This window comes from Salvelinus alpinus, chromosome 3 (assembly GCF_045679555.1).
Source record: "Salvelinus alpinus chromosome 3, SLU_Salpinus.1, whole genome shotgun sequence".
NCBI lineage: Eukaryota > Metazoa > Chordata > Actinopteri > Salmoniformes > Salmonidae > Salvelinus > Salvelinus alpinus.
The window spans coordinates 46,584,766-46,600,909 of NC_092088.1; the positions used below are offsets into that span (position 1 = coordinate 46,584,766).

Genomic DNA, 16,144 nt, shown 5'->3' on the forward strand with positions numbered 1-16,144 from the left:
CAGGTGTGGCATATCAAAAAGCAGATTAAACAGCATGATCATTACACAGGTGCACCTTGTGCTGGGGGACAATAAAAGGCCACTCTAAAATGTGCAGTTTTGTCACAACACAATGCCACAGTCTCAAGTTTCGAGGGAGCGTGCAATTGGCATGCTGACTGCAGGAATGTCAACAAGAGCTGTTGCCAGAGAATTTAATGTTAATTTCTCTACCATAAGCTGCATCCTGTCCTCCCCACCGGAGATCACATGTAACCATGCCAGCCCAGGACCTCCACATCCATCTGAGACCAGCCACCAGAACAGCTGATGAAACTGAGGAGTATTTCTCTCTGTAATAAAGCCTCTTTGTGGGTAAAAACTCATTCTGATTGGCTGGGCCTTAGCCCAACCATGGCTGCGCCCCTGCAGCCATAGATTAGGGCCTACCCTCAGTAAATTAGTTGAAATTGTTGCATTTTGCGTTTTTATATTTTTGTTCAGTTTAGTTAATAGACCAGTAAGAAAGAGTTCCAAACCTCTCTGCCAATAACAGCTAGTTTTGAGTTTTCCCCTCCCCACTCAGACCGCTCCCAGACAGTCCTAGCTAAATTCTTGCTTGAGAAATAAGATATTTTTGTTTATTTTGGACCATATTAATTGAAAACAATCATCACAGTAAGGTACTAAATTGTTAACCCGATGTGATTTGATATTGAGATAAAATCGTCTGCATTGGACCCACACCCACCCAATACTTTTAACTTTTTAGAGATGGCTGGTTTTGATGCCATACCTCTGACTTGAGTCAAATGGCACAGATTCAATAGTATAGATGTGTGCATTCTTCACACACACAGTTACAGTAACCAAAAGGTTGCTGGATCGAATCCCTGAGCTGACAAGGTAAAAAGTCTGTTGTTCTGCCCCTGAGCAAGGCAGTTTAACCCACTTTTCCCTGGGCGCTGTGGATGTGGATTATGGCAGCCCCTCGCACCTCTATGATTCCGAGGGGTTGGGTTAAATGCGGACGACACATTTCAGTTGGATGCATTCAGTTGTACAACTGACTAGGTATCCCCCCTTTCCCTTTCCTACACACGCTAGTGTAGACACACTCACATACTTGATCCCACACACTGCACATGTGTAGAGAGTGTATTGGGAGTCCACCACCAGCCCTGTGCTCCCCCTTCTCCCCTCACACTTCGCCTGGGAATGGATCAGAGTTCACGCCGCTCCACAGAGCTTTGTGAATGTGACCCAGTCTGGAATATCCCTTTCCTGGACTTGGGCTCCTGCCATTCCTGGGGACCTGGCAACTCCTAGTAACACCCCTATAACCAGCAACACCCCCGCCAGCAAAATAAAAAATGAACTCTCCTGCCACACAGTGCAGTATACGGCTCAGTTGGTTGAGCATGGCACCTGCAACGCCAGGATCGTGGGTTCCCGCTAGGGCGACCCACATGAAAATGAGTGCACGCATGAATGTAAGTCATTTTGGATTTAGGCGTTTTATAAATGACATACAGTAAATTATTGTTATATTTGATGTCAATGGCACTGGCTGGTGTTGGCTTCCTTACATATGACATGAACCTGAAGGATTGGACCAGCCTACTCTAAACCCACTGTTTCCGTCATCCTCCCACCGCCTAGCCATTATGGACCTGTAGACTACAGGCCTGATGCCAGAAAACAATTATAGACTGGAATTCTGTTAGCAAATTCTCGTTTGTAGAGCCCTGGGCCAGATATTCCCCTATTTGTAATTATTCAGTGACTGTTCTAAAAGGTTCTAATAATAATTTGCGCTAAGGGTCTCTGTCCTTTATAACTGGGGAGTAAGTTGACCTTTTTTAATAAACAACAAACTGTTATAGAACTTGGCTCAGCTCCATTAAATTAGGAATTTGTCACGATCGTTGTAACTTGAAAGAGAAGAGGACCAAGGCGCAGCGAAGTGAATACATCATCTATTTATTTAAGCGACGGACTGAAGAACACTTAAACAAAACTACAAAAGTGAAGCTATACAAAACAAATAAGTGCAGACACTAGCAACTTACACATAGACAATCACCCACAACCTACCTAATGACTATGGCTGCCTAAATATGGCTCCCAATCAGAGACAACGATAGACAGCTGTCTCTAATTGAGAACCAATCTAGGCAACCATAGACTTACATAAACACCTACAATGAACACAACCCCATGAACTCTACAAACACCCCCTAGACAATACAAACACCCTAGACGAGACAAAAACACACAAACATCCCCCATGTCACACCCTGACCTAACTAAAAGAATAAAGAAAACAAAGATAACTAAGGCCAGTGCGTGACAGAATTTCTGAAATGTTATGTGTAATCAAAAGTTCACAATGAACCATCAATACGAAATTGGTTAGAAAGTATGATGTGGCAGAGGAAACCATAACAGCCGTTCAAAAGGAATGAAATATGTAAATATGTTTTGTTGGTTTGACATGATTTATAATATTTAAAATTCCTCTATAATGTGACCATATTCATTTAGGACCTCTGAAGGGTTCCAAGAGAACCCTGTGAACTCACCCCTACACACACAGCAACATCTCACTCTGCCCCCCCCCCCCAAAAAAAATAATAATAATTGGACTCCAGTGTCCAAGGCTGGAGAACAAACAACATTTGTAAAGGATGGCTGGTTATTGTTGTATCTAATCTCCATTAAATCATAATCGTCATTGGTCTGGAAAGCAGACTCCCCTAACACCCCCCAACCTGACTGGTCACCTCCTGCCAAAACCTTATCTGGTTTTGTAGCTGGATACAGACGTTTCCATTCAGGCATTGATTTGATACATTTACGGGTGTATATCAATAGTCTAAAATGGCTGCTCGACAAGGGAAAACAAATTCTTGGTAGCCATTCTGCACATTGCTTTCATCTAGCTTGTGTTTTCAGATTAGTACCATGAAGGAGAGTATACCACTGTAGATAATGTCTGTCTGGCCTTCTGCCTTTTCCAGGTCACAGTGTGTGTTGCCCATGGGAGTATATCACACCTGCCCATGGGAGTATATCACACCTGCCCATGGGAGTATATCACACCTGCCCATGGGAGTATATCACACCTGCCCATGGGAGTATCGCACACCTGCCTAATGCCGATTGACCAGGCAGGCACATGGATAAGGGATCGTGACACTACACCGAACTGTTCATCAAAAAGAACAAGGAACACATTTCATTCTGAATCAATCGCCCCTCAGATGGTGCAGTGATGTAGATTAATGGTCTCAGGAAAGCCCTGTCTATCATAACAGGCAATTCTGTCTAATGGCCAATGCACTGATGCGTCCTCAGCGATAGAACGATAGCACTTGACCGTTAATAAATCAATACGGAGGGGGGAAAGAATCCTGTCAACATCTTGATGTATGGGAGAAAACACTGCAATCAATCGGGGGAGAGCAGAGACGAGCTCCATGTTGATTACAGTGTGTCGTGTCTCTGTCTCGCAGCACTGATTTCTAGAAGAACGACCCTATCCATAAGCTGACTGAAGAAGAGCTCCTGGCCTTCACCTCAGTAAGTCGTGTCTCACCATGTTTAGTTTTAGCACTTCCTCTGTGAAATGTTTTGCATGTCCTCTATTAAGAAACTTTGCTCCCCCTCTCTTCTGAAGGGGACATTTTGCTTTGAGTGATCCGTCACTAACCACAGCAACAGTTTCATGTTAAGTCCCTTGGGTATTTGGTTACGAGTAAGGGGGGCGTGGGAGTCGCAGAATGTGTGGAATCTAAGATATGTTGGCGGCTGATGAGAGAAGAAGCAGCATGCACCCTGTCACCCTCCTCTTTTTCCCTCCCTCCCTAATGCGGGGTCATGTCCCCTCATCTCACCAGGAGGGAAGTATCATTTCCTCTCCGCTAATCCCTCCCCCACAGCGGGTGCCAGCCTTCCCTGCTCCTTCTCAGTGCTCTACACACTCCCTGACATCTCCAGCATTCTCTGTATGCTGTTTGTGTTATGACAGACCACTGCCAAACAGTCCTGCTGCTTCATTCAACATCTAAACCTTTAATGCATTGCACTAGTTTCTTGTACAGTACCTATGCCCTTACGTGTACTCTAAGCTTCCCCTTTTGCTCCCCCAGCCTTGTTCTCTCCCCCAGAGAGAGAGGTGTGTACTGCTTTGGCTCTCTGCTCTGTTGTGTTTCACTTCAGGGAGTTGTAAAGGAGAGGAACACAAGGGCTGTGCTTTGGCTGCTTTTGTTGTCATAGCAAGTTAATATTTCCCCTTTTTTGTCCACTGGCAAGGCAAATCACAGAGGTGTGTGTCTAAGCGTTTTTCTGTTTGGAAGAAAAGGATGTGGCAGGCCTCAAGTTGCTGCTTCTATCATATCGTTTCCACATGGAACTCAAACTTCCTTCTCCTTCTGTCTATTTGTTTTTCCTGCACTTTTACAGCAAAATAAAGATAGTGGGCCTGAAATTATTGACACCCTTGATAAAGATGAGCAAAAATGACTGTATAAAATAAATAATTAAGAGCTCTGTTTTCATGTCATCCAACAAATGACATGTAAACACCTGGAGTTTGCTAAACGGCATTGATGCTTGGATTGGAAGCAGTGCTATGGTCAGATGACTTGAAAATAGAGCTCTTTGACCATGCACACCAGTGGTGGGGTTAGCGTTGAAATCAGAATGCATAAGCAGAAAAGAACCCCAGACCTAAATCAAATTTTATTTGTCACATGCGACGAATAGAACGGGTGTGGACTTAACCGTGAAATGCTTGCTTACAAGCCCTTCCCAACAATGCAGAGTTAAAAAAAAAAAAAAAAAATGGTAACATGAGGAATAAAATACACAAGAATGGAGCTATATACAGTGGCAAGAAAAACTATGTGAACCCTTTGGAACTACCTGGATTTCTGAATAAATTGGTCATAAAATGTGATCTGATCTTCATCTAAGTCACAACAATAGACAAACAGACTGCTTAAACTAATAACACAAACAATTATATGTTTTCATGTCTTATTTTATTTATTTATCCCATTTTCTCCCCAATTTTCGTGGTATCCAATCGCTAGTAATTACTATCTTGTCTCATCGCTACAACTCCCGTACGGGCTCGGGAGAGACGAAGGTCGAAAGCCATGCGTTCTCCGAAGCACAACCCAACCAAGCCGCACTGCTTCTTAACACAGCGCGCCTCCAACCCGGAAGCCAGCCGCACCAATGTGTCGGAGGAAACACCGTGTACCTGGCCCCCTTGGTTAGCGCGCACTGCGCCCGGCCCGCCACAGGAGTCGCTGGAGCGCGATGAGACAAGGATATCCCTACCGGCCAAACCCTCCCTAACCCGGACGACGCTATGCCAATTGTGCGTCGCCCCACGGACCTCCCGGTCGCGGCCGGCTGCGACAGAGCCTGGGCGCGAACCCAGAGACTCTGGTGGCGCAGCTAGCACTGCGATGCAGTGCCCTAGACCACTGCGCCACCCGGGAGGCCCTTGTTATCCTGTCTTTATTGAACACACCGTGTAAACATTCACAGTGCAGAGTGGAAAAGGTATGTGAACCCTTGGATTTAATAACTGGTTGACCCTCCTTTGGCAGCAATAACCTCAACCAAACGTTTTCTGTAGTTGCGGATCAGACCTGCACAATGGTCAGGAGGAATTTTGGACCATTCGTCTTTACAAAACTGTTTCAGTTCAGTAATATTCTTAGGATGTCTGGTGTGAACCGCTCTCGAGGTCATGCCACATTATTTTAAATCGGGTTGAGGTCAGGACTCCAAAATGCATATTTTCTTCTGTTGAATCCATTCTGTTGTTGATTTACTTCTGTATTTTGGGTAATTGTCCTGTTGCATCACCCAACTTCTGTTAAGCTTCAATTGGTGGACAGATAGCCTTACATTCTCCTGAAAAATGTCTTGATAAACTTGAATACATTTTTCCATCGATGATAGCAAGCTGTCCAGGACCTGATGCAGCAAAGCAGCCCCAAACCATAATGCTCCCTCCACCATACTTTACAGTTGGGATGAGGTTTTGATGTTTGTGTGCTGTGCCTTTTTTTCTCCACACATAGTGTTGTGTGTGCCTTCCAAACAACTCAACTGTAGTTTAATCACTCCACAGAATATTTTGCCTGAAGCACTGTGGAACATCCAGGTGCTCTGTTGCGAACTTCAGATGTGCAACAATGGAGTTTTTTGGACAGCAGTGGCTTCTTCCGAGGTGTCCTGCCATGAACACCATTCTTGTTTCGTGTTTTCAAGACTAAGGAGATGATCGTGGACTACAGGAAAAAGAGGACCGAGCATGCCCCCATTCTCATCGACGGGGCTGTAGTGGAGTAGGTTGAAAGCTTCAAGTTCCTTGGCGTCCACATCAACAACAAACTAACATGGTCCAAGCACACCAAGACAGTCGTGAAGAGGGCACGACAAAACCTATTCCCCCTCAGGAGACTGAAAAGATTTGGCATGGGTCCTCAGATCCTCAAAATGTTCTGCAGCTGCACCATCAAGAGCATCCTGACGGGTTGCATCACTGCCTGGTATGGCAACTGTCGGCCTCCGACCGCAAGGCACTACAGAGGGTAATGCGTACGGCCCAGTACATCACTGGGGCCAAGTTTCCTGCCATCCAGGACCTCTATACCAGGCGGTGTCAGAGGAAGGCCCTAGAAATTGTCGGACTCCAGCTACCCTAGTCATAGACTACCGTGCTACTGCACGGCAAGTGGTGCCGGAGCGCAAGTCTAGGTCCAAGAGGCTTCTAAACAGCTTCTACCCCCAAGCCATAAAACTCCTGAACAGCTAATGAAATGGCTACTCAGACTATTTTCATTCCCCCGCCACGCTGCTACTACTCTGTTATTATCTATGCATAGCCACTGTAACAACCCTACCTGCATGTACATAATTATCTCAATTACCTCGACACCGGTGCCCCCGCACATTGACTCTGTACCGGTACCCCCTGTATATAACCCAGCTATTGTTTTTCACTGCTGCTCTTTAATTATTTGTTTTTCTTATCTCTTACTTTTTTCTTAAGAAAATATTTTTAAAAATTAAAATGAACTGCATCGTGTGTTAAGGGCTTGTAAGTAAGCATTTCACTGTAAGGTTGTATTCGGCGCATTTGACAAATAAGATTTGACCATATCACCTCCACCCTACCTGACACCCTAGACCCACTCCAATTTGCTTACCGACCCAATAGGTCCACAGACGACGCAATCGCAACCACACTGCACACTGCCCTAACCCATCTGGACAAGAGGAATACCTATGTGAGAATGCTGTTCATCGACTATAGCTCAGCATTTAACACCATAGTACCCTCCAAACTCGTCATCAAGCTCGAGACCCTGGGTCTCGACCCCGCCCTGTGCAACTGGGTCCTGGACTTCTTGACGGGCCGCCCCCAGGTGGTGAGGGTAGGTAACAACATCTCCACCCCGCTGATCCTCAACACTGGGGCCCCACAAGGGTGCGTTCTGAGCCCTCTCCTGTACTCCCTGTTCACCCACGACTGCGTGGCCATGCACGCCTCCAACTCAATCATCAAGTTTGCGGACGACACTACAGTGGTAGGCTTGATTACCAACAACGACGAGACGGCCTACAGGGAGGAGGTGAGGGCCCTCGGAGTGTGGTGTCAGGAAAATAACCTCACACTCAACGTCAACAAAACAAAGGAGATGATTGTGGACTTCAGGAAACAGCAGAGGGAGCACCCCCCTATCCACATCGACGGGACAGTAGTGGAGAAGGTGGAAAGTTTTAAGTTCCTCTGTGTACACATCACGGACAAACTGAATTGGTCCACCCACACGGACAGCGTTGTGAAGAAGGCGCAGCAGCGCCTCTTCAACCTCAGGAGGCTGAAGAAATTCGGCTTGTCACCTAAAGCACTCACAAACTTCTACAGATGCACAATCGAGAGCATCCTGTCAGGCTGTATCACCGCCTGGTCCGGCAACTGCTCCGCCCACAACCGTAAGGCTCTCCAGAGGGTAGTGAGGTCTGCACAACGCGTCACAGGAAGGCCATAAAGATCATCAAGGACAACAACCACCCGAGCCACTGCTTGTTTACCCCGCTATCATCCAGAAGGCGCGGTCAGTACAGGTGCATCAAAGCAGGGACCGAGAGACTGAAAAACAGCTTCTATCTCAAGGCCATCAGACTGTTAAACAGCCACCACTAACATTTAGTGGCCGCTGCCAACATACTGACTCAACTCCAGCCACTTTAATAATGGGAATTGATGGAAATGATGTAAAAATGTATCACTAGCCACTTTAAACAATGCCACTTAATATAATGTTTACATATACCCTACATTACTCATCTCATATGTACATTTACATTTAAGTCATTTAGCAGACGCTCTTATCCAGAGCGACTTACAAATTGGTAGTTATAATGTGAATAAACAGCCTAAGAGCAGCAACGTGCACACAGCAGTAGGCTATAAACACCAACATTCCATTAGCGGGAAAACACCATTATCAAAGTGACTGCAAAAGCGATCGTGCATGTAATGCTTTTATTATGAAGGTGCATTTTTATGGTGAAAGTTATCTTCCCCAAACTTCAAACTCACGTGTTGCGTACGTATGCCAGTTAGGCTCTAGACCTGTTGTAAAATCAAATCAAACGTTATTGGTCACATACACGTGTTTAGCAGTTGTTATTACTGTACTCTATATCATCTACTGCATCTTGCCATCTTTATGTAATACATGTATCACTAGCCACTTTAAACTATGCCACTTTATGTTTATATACCCTACATTACTCATCTCATATGTATATACTGTACTCTATACCATCTACTGCATCTTGCCTATGCCGTTCTGTACCATCACTCATTCATATATCTTTATGTACATATTCTTTATCCCTTTACACTTGTGTGTATAAGGTAGTAGTTGTGGAATTGTTAGGTTAGATTACTTGTTGGTTATTACTGCATTGTCGGAACTAGAAGCACAAGCATTTCGCTACACTCGCATTAACATCTGCTAACCATGTGTATGTGACAAATCAAATTTGATTTGATTTGATTTTACGTATCGTAGACTCGTCAACAGAGATGTTAGCATGTTCCAGAGATTTCTGTAAGTCTTTAGCTAACACTAGGATTCTTCTTAACCTCATTGATCATGCTGCACTGTGCTCTTGCAGTCATCTTTGCACAACAGCCACTCCTAGGGAGAGTAGCAACAGTGCTGAACTTTCTCCATTTATAGACAATTTGTCTTACCGTGGACTGATGGACATCAAGGCTTTTAGAGATACTTTTGTAACCCTTTCCAGCTTTTTGCAAGTCAACAATTTTTTATCTTAGGTCTTCTGAGATCTCTTTTGTTCGAGGCATGGTTCACATCAGACAATGCTTCTTGTGAATAGCAAACTCAAATTTTGTGAGTTTTTTATAGGGTAGGGCAGCTCTAACCAACATCTCCCATCTCGTCTCATTGATTGGACTCCAGGTTAGCTGACTCTTTACTCCAATTTAGCTTTTGGAAAAGTCATTAGCCTGGAGGTTCACATACTTTTCCCAACCTTCCCTGTGAATGTTTAAATTATGTATTCAATATAAACTAGAAAAATACAATAATTTGTGTGTTATTAGTTTAAGCACACTGTTTGTCTATTGTTGTGACTAAGATGAAGATCGGATCAAATTTGGACATTTATGCAGAAATCCAGGTAATTCCAAAAGGTTCACATACTTTTTATTGCCACTGTACAGGGAGTACCAGTACCAGATCAAATATGCAGGGGAATGAGGTAGGTATGTACATGAAGGAAGGGTAACGTAACTAGGCATCAGGATAAATAACAAGAGAAAATAATGAGCGCAGAAGCATATGATGAGTGTAAAAGGATGGATGGATGGTACCTGTCAAAAGTTTGGACATCTTCTCATTCAAGATTTTTTTATTTTGACTATTTCCTACATTGTGGAATTATAGTGAAGACATAAACTATGAAATAACACGTATGTAGTAACCAAAAGTGTTTAACAAATTTAACATTTTATATTCTTTGAAGTAGCCACCCTTTGCCTTGTGCAAAGCTGTCATCAAAGCAAAGGGTGGCTATTTAAAATATATTTGTATTTGTTTAACACTTTTCTGGTTACTACATGATTCCATATGTGTTATTTCATAGTTTTGATGTCTTCACTGTTATTCTACAATGTAGAAAATAGTAAAAAGAAAAACCCTTGAATGAGTAGGTGTCCAAACTTTTGACTGGTGCTGTATAATAAAGGCACACACCTGTCTATATAAGGTCCCATAGTTAACAGTGCATGTCAGAGCAAAAACCAAGCCATTGTCCGTAGAGCTCCGAGATAGGATTGTGTCGAGGTACAGATCTGTGGAAGGGTACCAAAACATTTCTGCAGCATTGAAGGTCCCCAAGAACACAGTGGCCTCCATTGTTTTTAAATGGAAGAAGTTTGGAACCACCAAGACTCTTCCTAGAGCTGGTCACCTGGCCAAACTGAGCAATTGGGCAAGAAGGGCCATGGTCAGGGAGGTGACCAAGAACCCAATGGTCACTGACAGAGCTCAAGAGTTCCTTTTTGGAGATGGGAGAACCTTCCAGAAGGACAACCATCTCTGCAGCACTCCACCAATCAGGCCTTTATGGTAGAGTGGCCAGACGGAAGCCACTACTCAGTAAAAAGCACATGACAGTCCTCTTGAAGTTTGTCAAAAGGCACCTAAAGACTCTTAGACCATGAGGAACAAGATTCTCTGGTCTGATGAAACCAAGATTGAACTCTTTGGCCTGAATGTCAAGCGTCACGTATGGAGGAAACCTGGCACCATCCCTACAGTGAAGCATGGTGGTGGCAGCATGCTGTGGGGATGTTTTTCAGCGGCTGGGACTGGGAGACTAGTCAGGATCCAGGGAAAGATGAACGGAGCAAAGTACAGAGATCTTTGATTAAAACCTGCTCCGGAGTGCTCAGGACGTGACTGTGGTGAAGGTTCATCTTCCAACAGGACAACGCAGGAGTGGCTTAGGGACAAGTCTCAATGTCCTTGAGTGGCCCAGCCAGAACCCTGACTTGAATCGAACATCTCTGGAGAGACCTGAAAATTGCTGTGCAGCGACGCTCCCCATCCAGCCAGACAGAGCTTGAGAGGATATGCAGAGAAGAGTAGGAGAAACTCCCCAAATACAGGTGTGCCAAGCTTGTAGCGTCATACCCAAGAAGACTTAAGGCTTTAATCGCTGCCAAAGGTTCTTCAACAAAGTACTGAGTAAAGTGTCTGAGTAGTTATGTAAATGTGGTATTTCAGTTTATTTTTAATACATTTGCAAAAATTTGAAAAAACCTGCTTTTGCTTCGATTGATGTGGGGAAAATAAAAATTATACATTTTACAATGTTCATTTTGTTGGTGCATTGGGAGGTTCTTGGGGGTGGGGAATGGATAAAAATTATTGGGGACTGTGGGAGGGATCTCAAATGGTTGAGGGACAGCTATTGGGGAACTGTGGGGGGATCTGGAGGGTTCGGGTTCACCTTTTTTGGCCTGGTGGGAGATCTGTCAACGTGCCCTTGAGCAGGGCATTGACCCTGGATGCTTCTGTGTGTCGCTCTGAATGGGAGTCTGTTGGATGACTGGTGTGGTGTAGTTGTTGAGTGGCTTCACTGCAAGTATATTGTATGTTTTAGATATTCAATAAAATAAAAACAAATAAGACGTAACAATGTGGAAAAAGTGAAGGGGTCTGAATACTTTCCGAATGCACTGTGTACGTATACTTGATAATGAATTACATTCTCAAATGTATGTGTAGGGAAAGGAAAGGGAAAGGGGGGTTACCTAATCAGTTGTACAACTGAATGCATTCAACTTATATGTCTTCCGCATTGAATCAGAGAGGGGGTTTGGGACCCGGGGGTCGGCACCCGGGGAACAGTGGGTTAAATGCGTATGTATGCCTATCGATCTATATTTCTCTCCCTCTGTCTGTTTACATGCATTATATATTACATACAGAAACTTCATCCTCGATCCCACTATCTTTTTGACGTCTAAGGAGCTCTGACTGTCCTGTAAGTGAGACTGATATTATTTATAACTATATGAAGGGAAAATTTGCTTGGTTATTGTTTGGGCTTGTCCTTGGTTTCGTTTCCCCCTCTTACCTTAATTATTCCCTCTCCGTTTGCCACGGTAACAGAATGCATTTGCATCCATTAAGAGTCCTCCATTGCATATTATCTGGGGAAAAGCACTGCTAACTCAGGCCCTGATTGAGTTGTGATATCTCTACATCCCTGGGTTTGGGTGTAGGGGCCCCATTCTCTGCAGTTCAGCACTGAGCCTCTGTCGTAAGGAGAATGTCTTAAACATACAGGCGTCTCTCTCATCTTTACATCTTGGAAGTGAATGGAATTAATACTGGAGTGGCTGCCAGCAGGTTCCTTACACAGACTTGGAGAATGCAGCATCCCACTCAATGTCTGAACTCTTAACCTCCCTCTCCCACCAGTCCACTCTGCAGCCCTAGGTTCAGGTGGGTGCATGGATACTAAGCACTGCAGAGAACAGGGCTGGGTGCGGTTTCTCACAGCTGTGGTTTTCCACTGTTGTAACTCAGAAACATTTGCCAAAACATCCAAAGTCAAGTCAAGATCCCATAAGCTTGTTCGGAGTTGTTCCCCCACTTCAGAGACGTCATGTTCAGTAATCAGATAGCCTAGTTGGCCGGCCGATCGAGTAGCCTTTGGAAGAGCTCGGTGAGGGTAGGGTCCATTCAGGGAAAAGACTGTGCTGGGCTGAAGAAACGTGAGAGACAGGAAATTGAAATAAAAAGTAAAAAAATGAATATTCTCTTGAGACTGAACCTGGGACTGGCATCACCAGGGGCCAAAAATCTCATTCTGCCGTTAAAGCTCAGTCTCTCTGGAAAAATAATCAGCAACTTTCTGAGTTCTGTGAATTTAAACATATGCTTCCTGTGACTGTGCGCTGGCATATCTCGGCGTCTGTACCCTGGGTAGGTCTTCTCACTGGGTATGGAGGTGTGTCAGAGGATTGGATGGGTCCCACAGCTCTGGTGCTACCGTCAGTAGCATGTTTACATTGGCCTGGCAAATATTGAAGAGCCTTCTCACTTTCATTTACATTTTCTTCTCATGTATAAACCTGGTGAAAAGTAGTCACTATCTCCGGCTCCCTCTCTAGACCTTTTCAAGGGCATTTGACATTTCTATCCACATTTTCTTTAACTTTGCCATCAAAAGAAAGTCTATGCTTGATCATAAATGAACAGAAAGAGCAAAGTGTTATATCCCGAGTCCTGTGTTGGCTGAAACCACCTCGCTCTACCATCAATCAATCCTGTAAAGTACGTTTGGAGGTGATACACAAGTGCACAACGAATAGCCCACCGTCACTAGACGTCCATTCGATAAGAAATCAATGGCTTTTTGTTTTTGCTCAAGACTGACCGATCACTGCCATTTTACTCTGGCTCGTATTTAAATGCATGGAATGTACATCCTATTTTATGGCGAAGAGAGTCCAAGAATAACCTGCTCACTGGTGCATGACGGGAGGTGAGATTCATAATTCACCAGGGACACTGCTTTTTTTCCCTCCTCTTTTAGATTAACTTTTAGGGGAGCGCTGGAGGAAATTGTAAACGATAGCACAGCTGAGCTAGCACTTCTGCTGAAATTAAACCCCAGAGAACTTTTTCACAGCCCTGGTTAAGTGCTGTAAATAAAAAAATAAAAAAATTAATGGTAATTTTGTAGGGTTCAGAATTAAAATGTCTGCCGGTAAATGGAACTGCTCATAATTCCTCGTGCTATATGATGAGGAAGTACTCTTAAACTAAGTGTGGAGCTGGTTGAGCCGGTATGCATTATCGTAGACGTTTTCCATTGTTGACAAAGCTTTGTAGGGTCTGCAGAAATGTCTGTGAACACTGCTCTTTGAACTCATCCATATGATTACAATGTCTAACATTCATTTGAATTTTAAGGTAAGTGCTTATGAACTGCCTGTGTTGAAATTGAATCCAAGCTATTTTAAACATAAGCTGCAAGCGAACAATAAACTGCACTATCCTATTAAGAAAACATGAGTAGCGCTGTCAGTAGCCTTGAGTTATCAGTACTTAAGAAATTCTTTGCAAACAAAGTTCAGTGTAAAATAGTTTTTGCTAGTATGAGGTCTGTAGTTACACCATTGGAGGTCCCCACGCCATCATTTGATACCTCCCATTGCAATATTACCCAAAAGGTAATGATGCAACAGACCTCTGCCTGAGCACCACTCCCACCAAAATGTCTCCTCTGCTCCAAATTTGATCTCATCTACTCCAGCTCCCCTCCTATCTGAGGATAGTAAACTGTTAGTGTGTCCTGGTCTGCTACACTACGCTGGTGACGTGTTCGATGTTCTGGTCTATAGCCTGGCTGGCGTCGTCAACTGATCCCAACATTGGCTCTGTGCACCTGGACAGCTTTCATGTTTTTCCTCTCTTGTCAGCGCTTCTTGTCTCTTTCTGGTGTTGAGGGCTTGAACTGCCACCCATTGGTGTGTTGTCAAGCTGAGCTGCTTGTGTCAGCGATTTATTTCCTATAATTTTTTTAAGTTTGGGACTGGACCCATGTTTTATTTTCCCACACCGTTGGAACAATGATGGCTGGCCACGTCATGCACTCTTGAATTGGGTTGTTTCCCTGTTCCGAATCTCTTTACGCCCCCACTAGGGCTGATCTCACTAACAAAGGCAGGCCAAGGGCAGTGTGTTCCCAACGGGCTCAGTTTGGTGATGCTTACATGAAATATAAAACAGATGGATGTAAAAAATAGACATTGTTTCTTGAATACAATGAACATATAGGGCAAAGGTAATTATAGTTGTAGGTCTACATAAACACACTGCGTATAGGCTGTACAGCCGCCATAGGTGTAGATCAGTGGCTGGTGAAGAGTCAACAAAGGATTCAAATATCCATTTCAGCCCCTGAGGTCCTGTTGAAACACGTTGACTGATATATCCTTTTCATATGATATCATCGGAGCAAAAATGGGTTTGTAGCAAAATCCACCAAGCGCTGATGATCCCTGCACTATCCTCTGGGAAATAGCAATTTTCTCCTAAATAAGCTGTTGTCATTGTCATCTCTGTGCAAGTAATTTCTTTTCTGCTGAAGGAAATATTTGGTCTGTCTCTCGCTCCACCGCTCCCACCCTCAGCCAGACGCGAGTCTGTTGCGGAGGGTTGAGCAAGGGGAGAGAGAGAGAGGTGGGAGTACTAATTAATAGTTGAGAAAGTGAGTTAGGCGGTAGCATCCTCCATCTCAGGATGAAGACATCTGTATTTACCACACAGCCCTACAGTGAGATGTTGAAAAGCATGGGGAAGTATTTACTTGTGCTAAAAGCCCAAAGCTGCATTTGTGAACCTCAATAGGCCACAGCCATTTATTTGTGTTTTTGGTAAATTAAATGTCAAGGCTATGGAGATAATTAACTTTGAATTGCTATTGGATTCTTCATATTTTTTCAAAAGGTTAATGACAGCCAAAGGCAGCATTTCAGAATGCCATTGCATTTCAAATAGTGAACAGTTTTTTTGGGGGAACTGTTGGAGGTTCAACTCAGTAAGTGCTAAGTGATTGCTCACTCATTTTCAATGGCACACATCATGCCTATGGGACTTGAAAGACCATAGTTGTGTTCGAGTACTCATTCTACCCACTATAACCGTACTGTTTGTGACGGGAATTGAGTATATAGTATGCTTATTGGTCATAGTATGGATATAGTTAGTATGCCAAAAATTCCCGGATGTCATACTAAATTAGTAAAAATATGAAGTATACACGCAGAGGACACTATTTCCGTACTTTGAGGTCAATAATGCAATTCTTCAGGAAATGGGCGTGGCTTTACATTGTTTTCAGATTTGAAGAAAATGGCGGAAAATATTTAGCCGAAGACCAAAGATAGCAGATACAAATTCATTTAACTAATTATGACAAATGTTATCAAAATGTTGAGCATTTTAATAAAGTAATTACTTTTGCAGTAAGTTACCTTACACGTTATGTTGACTGACAATTTGCTAGCTAC

At 43.8% G+C, this 16,144-nt stretch overlaps 1 pseudogene; it reads left to right on the forward strand.

Moving 5' to 3' along the window:
- LOC139569815 (tetratricopeptide repeat protein 27-like) overlaps window positions 1-16,144 on the forward strand; it is a 153,456-nt pseudogene that overhangs the window by 65,484 nt on the left and 71,828 nt on the right.